The following is a 7,682-nucleotide window of genomic DNA, read 5'->3' as shown; positions in this document are numbered from 1 at the left end:
CAGCAGTCTTAGTTGGAGTTTCAGTTGTGGGGGTTGTCTGCTCCTGCTGCACCACTGCGACGACAGCCTGAATTTCTTCTACAGCTTGCTCCACATTCGATTCTTCAGTCTTGTCAGAAGAGGCGGCGACGTCAGCGTTCTGGGCAGCTTCGCCTTCCTCTACTTTCTCTTCAGCCTCAGGTTCTTTATCTTTGGATCCTGTTCAAGGAAAGGATGATTGCAAATGTTCAACAATCAGGCTGTCGATGAAACAAATGCACCATGTAGTCAGGTAAATTTCCAGAGACAATCCCAGAAACAATGGAAGATCAGATGCCTTACGATACCTCTGCAGATGAAGAGCATCAGCAAGGCTCTTAACCTCATCTTGACCTTCTCCACCACTTCCGGGTGGCTCTTCACCTTGTCCATAACTGCACTTAAAGCATCCATGTCCTTGTTTCCTTGTTCTTCACTTCCTTGCTCTGCAAAATCGACACGAATGCTTATTAGAGAAAATGGTATGTTCTGAAGAGAGAAAGAAATTAAAGAAAAAAGGGGGACTTAATTTAGCATTTTTCAGTCACATGCATCATCTGAAGTTTGGGTCAAAATAGCTCCTTACAAGCGAGTAACGACGAGATGAACAAGAACCCAAGTGTTCATTAGTTAATTACACTTTCCCTAATTCAAGCCTCACCATAAGAAATACTGATGAGATCCATGGGTTAATTACACGTTCTCCATTTTTCCCTTTAAATAAATCCCTAGTTACTGAATGCAATCATCACACCCCAATCAGTGAATTATCAGTAAAACACAAAGCAGGGGAAAGAAACTATCTTCTTACTGATCAATTCGACTGGAAAAGGATTCTTCAAGACAACAGTAAAGATGCCAAATCCCAAAACAGAAACATACTGAGGTGTCAAATGGGTAAAATGAAAATTACTTGTAACATGGAAATATCTTCTGAATTTGCAGATTTACCTCAAATCCTGATCTGGTCAGACACCATGGCAATAACCATGGCAAAGTAGCCTGTGATGCAAAAAAAATTACGAACATGTTTTTGTGGCAAAGAAAAGAGAATCTTTGTAGAACAACACATCTGATAGGGGTAGGATCCTAGTCTATATTGTAGAGATCACTCTCTAGTGCTTTCAGAAAATTTACACTAATTTACAAAAAGCAAAGTAAAATGTCGAATTTGCAACTTATCTACGAGATAGAAAATGCCAATACATCATGTTAGCTGTTACTAGGTTTAATTTGTGAATTTACACATCATACTAATCAATCACTTGCCATGTATCACAAGGAATTCTCACAAGGCTAGCAAGCTCACAAATAACATGAAAACACGGTTTAGTGACTAGCATTCTTTACAAAGGTACAGGTTTGTTATGAGGATGACCACAAATCGCAGAAAAACACAAGCAACCTGATGATATCTGCACATTACACTACCGGAACTGATAATGCTAATTGAGTCTACCAAACTTTGCACGAAATCACCACATGACCTGCCAGATCTATTGTTCCACACTTTTGGTCACATAAAAACAAGAAGATTCGAACCTGAAGTTGTCATTCTCTTAGCTGCAGCAATCTTTCATTGACGATCAAATAGCAAAGATCTCCCTCCACCAATTTACCTTCCTCATCAAACTCCTACGCTCTGTAAACAGCAAAGATTTAAGATCAATTGCAAAGACCATGCGAGATAAACTCTGGGAGGAGAGATGGGGAAGATGACCTTTGCGAGCTGCAACTGCTGGAGTGGTGGTGAAGACGAGGTGGAGGCGCCGTGGTGGCTGCAGAGGAGGCGGCCGAGGTGGAGGCGCTGAAGCAGATCAAGATGGGGAGGCGGACGGGCGGCGCCTTTACGGGATGGTGGAGTGGCGATCTGCTTGCCTGACAGGCGGCGGCTGGACGAGGGAGGACGGCGTGGTGCCGCTGCCCGGACGGGAAGGCGGAGGAGCGGTGGCGCCTAGACGGAGGCGGGGCAACAGCGCCTGGACGGAGGCGGAGCGGCGGCGTCGCGGCGAGTGGTGCTAGCTCCCTCGCATCGCTTCGGTCGCGACGACGCTCGGGGAAGCGCCGTCCGGACCCTCGAGGTGGGGAGGCCTCGCCACGCGGAAAACTCGCGGATCGGGTCAGATGTCCCCGTCTCGTGTTCTCCCAAATGACGGGGTAACTTGGCCCGTGTCCAGATCTCCGCGGGGGCTTCTATCCTCGGGAAAACGACGGGATCCCCTCGGGGTTCGAGGTTCCCAAAGGAGTCCTTAAATTGAAACTACGGAGAGATATGCAATACTACATATTCCCTCAAAAATAAAGTGGGGACAAAATGTTGCAGTCCTTTGAGCGCAGTCGTTTTATGACTTCTCCGAACTCCTAAAGAAATTCTGCTATATGAACAATTGAACATTGCTGCTGCAACAGCAATATTCCTGTTGCGGGTGTGACACTAATGATGCTATAGCAGAGTATCCTGTAGGTGGTTACAAAATGTTTTCCCAACTATATACATGTCCATGTATACAAGGAACATGAGTTCTGTTTAACTTCATTGATTACTGTTGATGTTGGTGCAGCTTTTCTGCTGGCACACAAGCTGTTCCTGAATTTGAATCGAGCAAAGGAAACGAAAATGACCCGCAAACAAAAGTAAAAAGAAAATGGGTATTACAATATAGTAGGAGAGATAATCCATTATTACTGCTACTGTCAACACTACAATTATAGATAACTTCCACCTGAATAGCAACAATATTATTATCTACATCATCTGCAGATGAAGGCTTCCGATAAATATACTCGAGGGGGCCTATTGCCCCCTCATCCTCTGGTTCGGGCTTCGCTGCTTCGGCAGCGCCAAAAGTATCCGACGCAATCCTTTCTATGCGCCTCATAGTGCATTTCACAGTGTGAAATCGAAGGGTGTTGGACTACTTAACCGGATCGCTAGAAAATTGGAAGAAAAAAGATTTCGATTCGGAATTATGCTCTTCGTATTTCTGAATTTTGTAAGACCAAAAGTCATCGAAAGAGATGCCAGGGCGATGAGCCTGAAACTTTTCCCAAATTCCAAGGGACATGAAGTAGTCGTTGAAATGTAGCATAACAGGAATCACACCTTCGGTAACCTGCGCAGGATCCGATGAAGGGACCTGCATAGGAAGCAGCACAAGTTACTTACAGCACTAATACAAAATGTTTGTTCATGATGCTCTCTCAACAAAAAAAAGAGGCATCACACCTTCGGATGGGGCTCAGCAGTAGCAGTGGCACCACTTGGGACATTCGTAGCAGGAGTAGACGAAGAATCAATGTCGGTCGGTTTTGGATCATCCTCAAGGGGATTGGCCGGTGCAGCAGATGGAGTCGACGAAGCAACATTGGTGGTCACAACACCAGACGAAGGGGCTTCATGGCCTTTTGGGGCGTCCGGCACAAGGAATGATGAAGGTGTTGTGGTGTCAGCCTTAGCAGACAACGGATCGTTTAGGTAGTGCCATGCATCCTTGAGGTTCATGCGGTGGACATATCCAATTATCTTCAGGACCTTCGGATGAAGAAGGTTCCAACACGTTCAGCACGTTTTGCAGCAAGCCGGGCGGAAACATCTTCCTTGAGGATCTCAGCTACACAAAACAAAAACATAAGAGCACGAAGGACCGCCAAAAACGCTGGAAAAGAAGAAAATGAAACAAACCTGATTAGAAGACGCTTTGCCTCATCACGGGTTAGCTGACCACCCCTTATCTTAAAGAAGCTCATCATGAAGTTTTTTGCAATGTTTTTTTTGAAGAATAGGCATATGCTCAGTAGAAAGCTCCGCGTCCGAGGGCCACACATGAGAAGCTTTGCTAAGAATGCGAACAACATTCTTGCTCAATGATTTCTCTAACAAAGAAGCATCCAAAGGGAACAAGGAGCACATAGAGTGCGTGAGGGCTTGGATGCCGACAGCGGCACTAAGCTTACCATACATTGTCCTGCTTTTGCATAGCAAGTCAATGCAGATACTGACCCAGTCATAGAATTGCAATACGGAGCAAGGCCCAACATCAAACGAAGGAGGAGACAGATTGAAAATTCGAGGGCTCGGGCAATGTCATCACGGAGACCCTCTGCGCCCTTAATGTGACAAGCACGATAGCGATAAAGATCCTTTTTAACTTTCTCCAGGTCATCAACCTTATCTAAAAGATCTTTTGATAGTGCCTCAATGTTCTTCTTCATGGCATCACAAGATGAAAAAGCACGTTTCAGCTCCTGCTAGAGGGTTTTCATTCTGTCTGGAGCCTTGACAGTTTCTTCATCACCTTTATTTTTCATAGCAGTAAGCTGTTCACTGCGAGCTTTCTCCGAAGACAACTGAGACTCCAATTTAGCAACATGAGCTTGGAGAGTAGCAACCTCAGCAGATGAAGTAGCCTCTTCTTTTCCTTGTGAAGCTTGTGAGAAATGCAATGGGTAGCAACAAAGCTCTTAAGAGCTAAGTCCCTGCAAGTTTCAACCATCGTCTCCCAATCAAGCTTAGAAAATCTCTCTTCTTCATGTGGAAAACAAAAGCTATCGTTGGCATCAGAGAGAAACTGCCTTTCATGACCCCCGCTCCGAAGGGACAAGAAATCAATCATTTTAACGCCACTGAGAGTAGCGCCTTTCAGATCACCGATGCATAGGGCAGCTTCCTTCGGGTCTTCTGGGGTGACAAGGTAACCGCTGCTATCAGGTTCATCCTCATCATCAGAATTGTTGCTAATGGAGGCAGCTGTCAAAGGAATAGTAGAATGACGAGCCCTAGAAGAAGGTGAAGAAGTGGACGACTCTGTAGAAGTAGCATTTTCTTTCCCCGAGTCACGAGGGCTAAGATCAATAGATTTAGAGGGGGCTTGTTCGACCATAAACAAATCAACATTCACCTCTTCCTCCTCTTCATCACTCTCCGGCTGAAAGGGGCTCAAAGTAACAAGAAGAGATGCCGTAGGGGACGTGGTACCGGCGCCAGCTATTTCATTTGGTGGTGGAACTTGACGGAGGGGTTCGGTGTAGATAGCGGCGTCACCAGGACAAGGAGGGCTTGAACGCCCAAAGTCATCGCCCTCACCATCAACCTCAGGCACAGGTTCATCAGTACAAGCTTTTTTAGTGCGCGAGCAGGTTTGGAACTAGGGTGACATCCCCTCTTCGTGTATTTAAGGCGTAACATCATCCCAGGCTTATCTTGAGCTGATGAAGGGGCATTTTTACCAGCAACAGCGGCCTTAGCCACCTTCTTCGCAGCATTTTGCTCTACATAAATAGTGTTTCTTTTCAAGGCCTTGCAAATAGGGGCTTCAACTTGGAAAAATGAAAATATGCAATTCCCTAGATCCTCCAAGCTTTTTCTATGCATCTTTGTACTCTGAAGGTGACTCAGCACCGAGAATAAAGTTACCGCGTTCCTCAATCTTGGTAGGATTAACCTTTGTAAAACAAAGCACAAGGGAAAGTCAATAACGAGGAGGATGACACAGAAACTAGTCGTTAACAAAAGGGGATGTAGAGTCTTACGCTCTTTTGTGAGCTTGAAGCACTTCAACCAATGAGGACAAGGGATGGACCCTTCGGTATCATTCCAGCAAGAGTTAGGAATCTCCCAGCCACGACGAATGGGCCACACACCGACCATGCGGTACTCCTTGTCGATGTCACGAGTATTGTATTTGCGGGCAAATAGACGAAGCATTGATATGAAATCATCGCCCTCAGGACACGGGGGAAGGTCAACCTTGTAGTCTTTGTGCAAATCCTCGATTTCATCAGTGATAAGTGTTGATACTCGTTATTGACACACTTTTACCCCTATTTATCTTCAATAATGACGTGAATTTAATACTTAAACTAATGATCACACCTAATAAACCGGTCATTTTCACATGTGCAACATATTTTGGAGGATGTTCTGTTTTTGTAGAGAATTGGACCTAAAAGTATATTTTGGATAAAGCACTGAATGAGCATCGAACAAGACAAAGACGAAGGCTAACGAGCCCAGGAAGGGCTTAGGCCGATCGGCTTAGAGAAGCCCAGGCTGATCGGCCTAGAGTCTTCTGGCACCCCCTGACGTCCTTCTTTGGCAAGCAATCATCCGAGATGACTTAAGGGCTAAGTTTGTGATATTATGGCAACAATGACTTCAGGATCAAAGAGGAATCAAAGAAGATCAAGCGGAGATTTGGAAAGTTATTAAAGATCAACCTCATCCCGAAGCTACCGACGTGCCAAACCCACATACAAGTGAAAATAAGACTCCTGAGCATCGAGGGAGACTTGGAGACAAAGCAGGACGCGCGGGGCCAAAAGGAAGGCCCAGGCCGATCGTCCTGGACCCTTCCAGGATGATCGGCCTGGGGGTTTCCTTCGTCCCCTCGCCTTCCAATTTTTGCCACGCGCTCTATGGACTATAAATACCCTAAAAAATCACCGAACCCCATCATCCAAGATGATATACTTGATGTGAAGCAGCAGAGAAGCAGAAGGATCTTGAGGGACACCTCTTCAGAGAGTCGAGGGTCGTGCAGTTGTTAGGGGTTAGTGTAGACGAACCTTTGCTGGCGTGATCACCCTGTGAGGAAGATCACGCTGGAGTTCTGGAGCTAGGAGTTATCAAGATCAAGGTAGGATCTCGGTGGTGATCTTGTGATGTACAATCATTTATGTTGAAGTAATAGATGTGTTCATATTCTTAGCGATCTAAGTATCTCCTTTGATGGTTTTATGCTTTATCAGGTTTGCTTGCTTTTCAATCTATGAATCCATGATAGATTGGTTAGGGTGTTCTTGTGGTTGTGGTGACCTGATTTGCATGCCTGATCTACTGATGAGTATGGCAGGTTCTCTTGATCGTGCCCTTAACCTGCTTGCACTGATAGATTCTTGTGTAAGGTGGGGGGTTTCTTGATCTGGACTGAAGGTGTAGATTTAAAGATGCTTTTAATACGATCATATCGATGTTACTTTGCTATCTAGGCTAAGAATTACAACATATGTATAGTCTAGGTTGCTCTAAATTGGTTACCTCTACTCTATCTATTATCTGCCTGTACATGCTTAGTAGATTGGATCTGAACTCATAAACACCAAGTTAATACTAATAATGATAGTTGAAATAGATCTTGTTCTATGAGTTCCATGAATTGATAAACCTTGGGGGAATACTCTGAGAGAAGAGCTACACCTGATCCATACGCTTGCGGTTCACAACTTTGCATGCTAACAGCCATCAACAAGCTTTTCTAGCGCCGTTGCCGGGGAACTAATAGTCAAGTTCTAGTTAACTATGCATCTGTAGATATAGCTTTTTGTTCATAATTTTTTTAAGTCTTTTCTTTTTAACCTTTTTGTTTTTGTGCAATCTCAATCAAAATTTTAGATCTAGTTCTTGTACATATGTGTTTGATTTCACTAACACTAACAGGATATGCATGGCTACCTCTCCAACGAATTGAAAAATTTTCTAGTTGAGCTAGAAAAACTTTACAGGCAAACGATACGACTAGCAAAGGCAAGAAAGTTGGAGATCGCAGAAGCTTCAGCTGTTAAGGAAGAATTAGAAGTGACGGATATGGGTACCCCATGGGTCCCCACTGACCAGGATACTGGCCGGACCTAACAAGTGAGCCCGCCCGACCAGAGCGTGCGTGTCA

At 44.8% G+C, this 7,682-nt stretch overlaps 1 pseudogene; it reads right to left on the bottom strand.

Moving 5' to 3' along the window:
* LOC101754461 overlaps positions 1-2,258 on the bottom strand; it is a 2,623-nt pseudogene extending 365 nt beyond the window's left edge.
* Positions 2,259-7,682: the final 5,424 nt, after the last annotated feature.

This window comes from Setaria italica, chromosome III (genome assembly GCF_000263155.2).
Source record: "Setaria italica strain Yugu1 chromosome III, Setaria_italica_v2.0, whole genome shotgun sequence".
Lineage (NCBI taxonomy): Eukaryota > Viridiplantae > Streptophyta > Magnoliopsida > Poales > Poaceae > Setaria > Setaria italica.
Note: the sequence above shows the minus strand (reverse complement) of the source record. Positions and strands in the feature narration are given on the sequence as shown.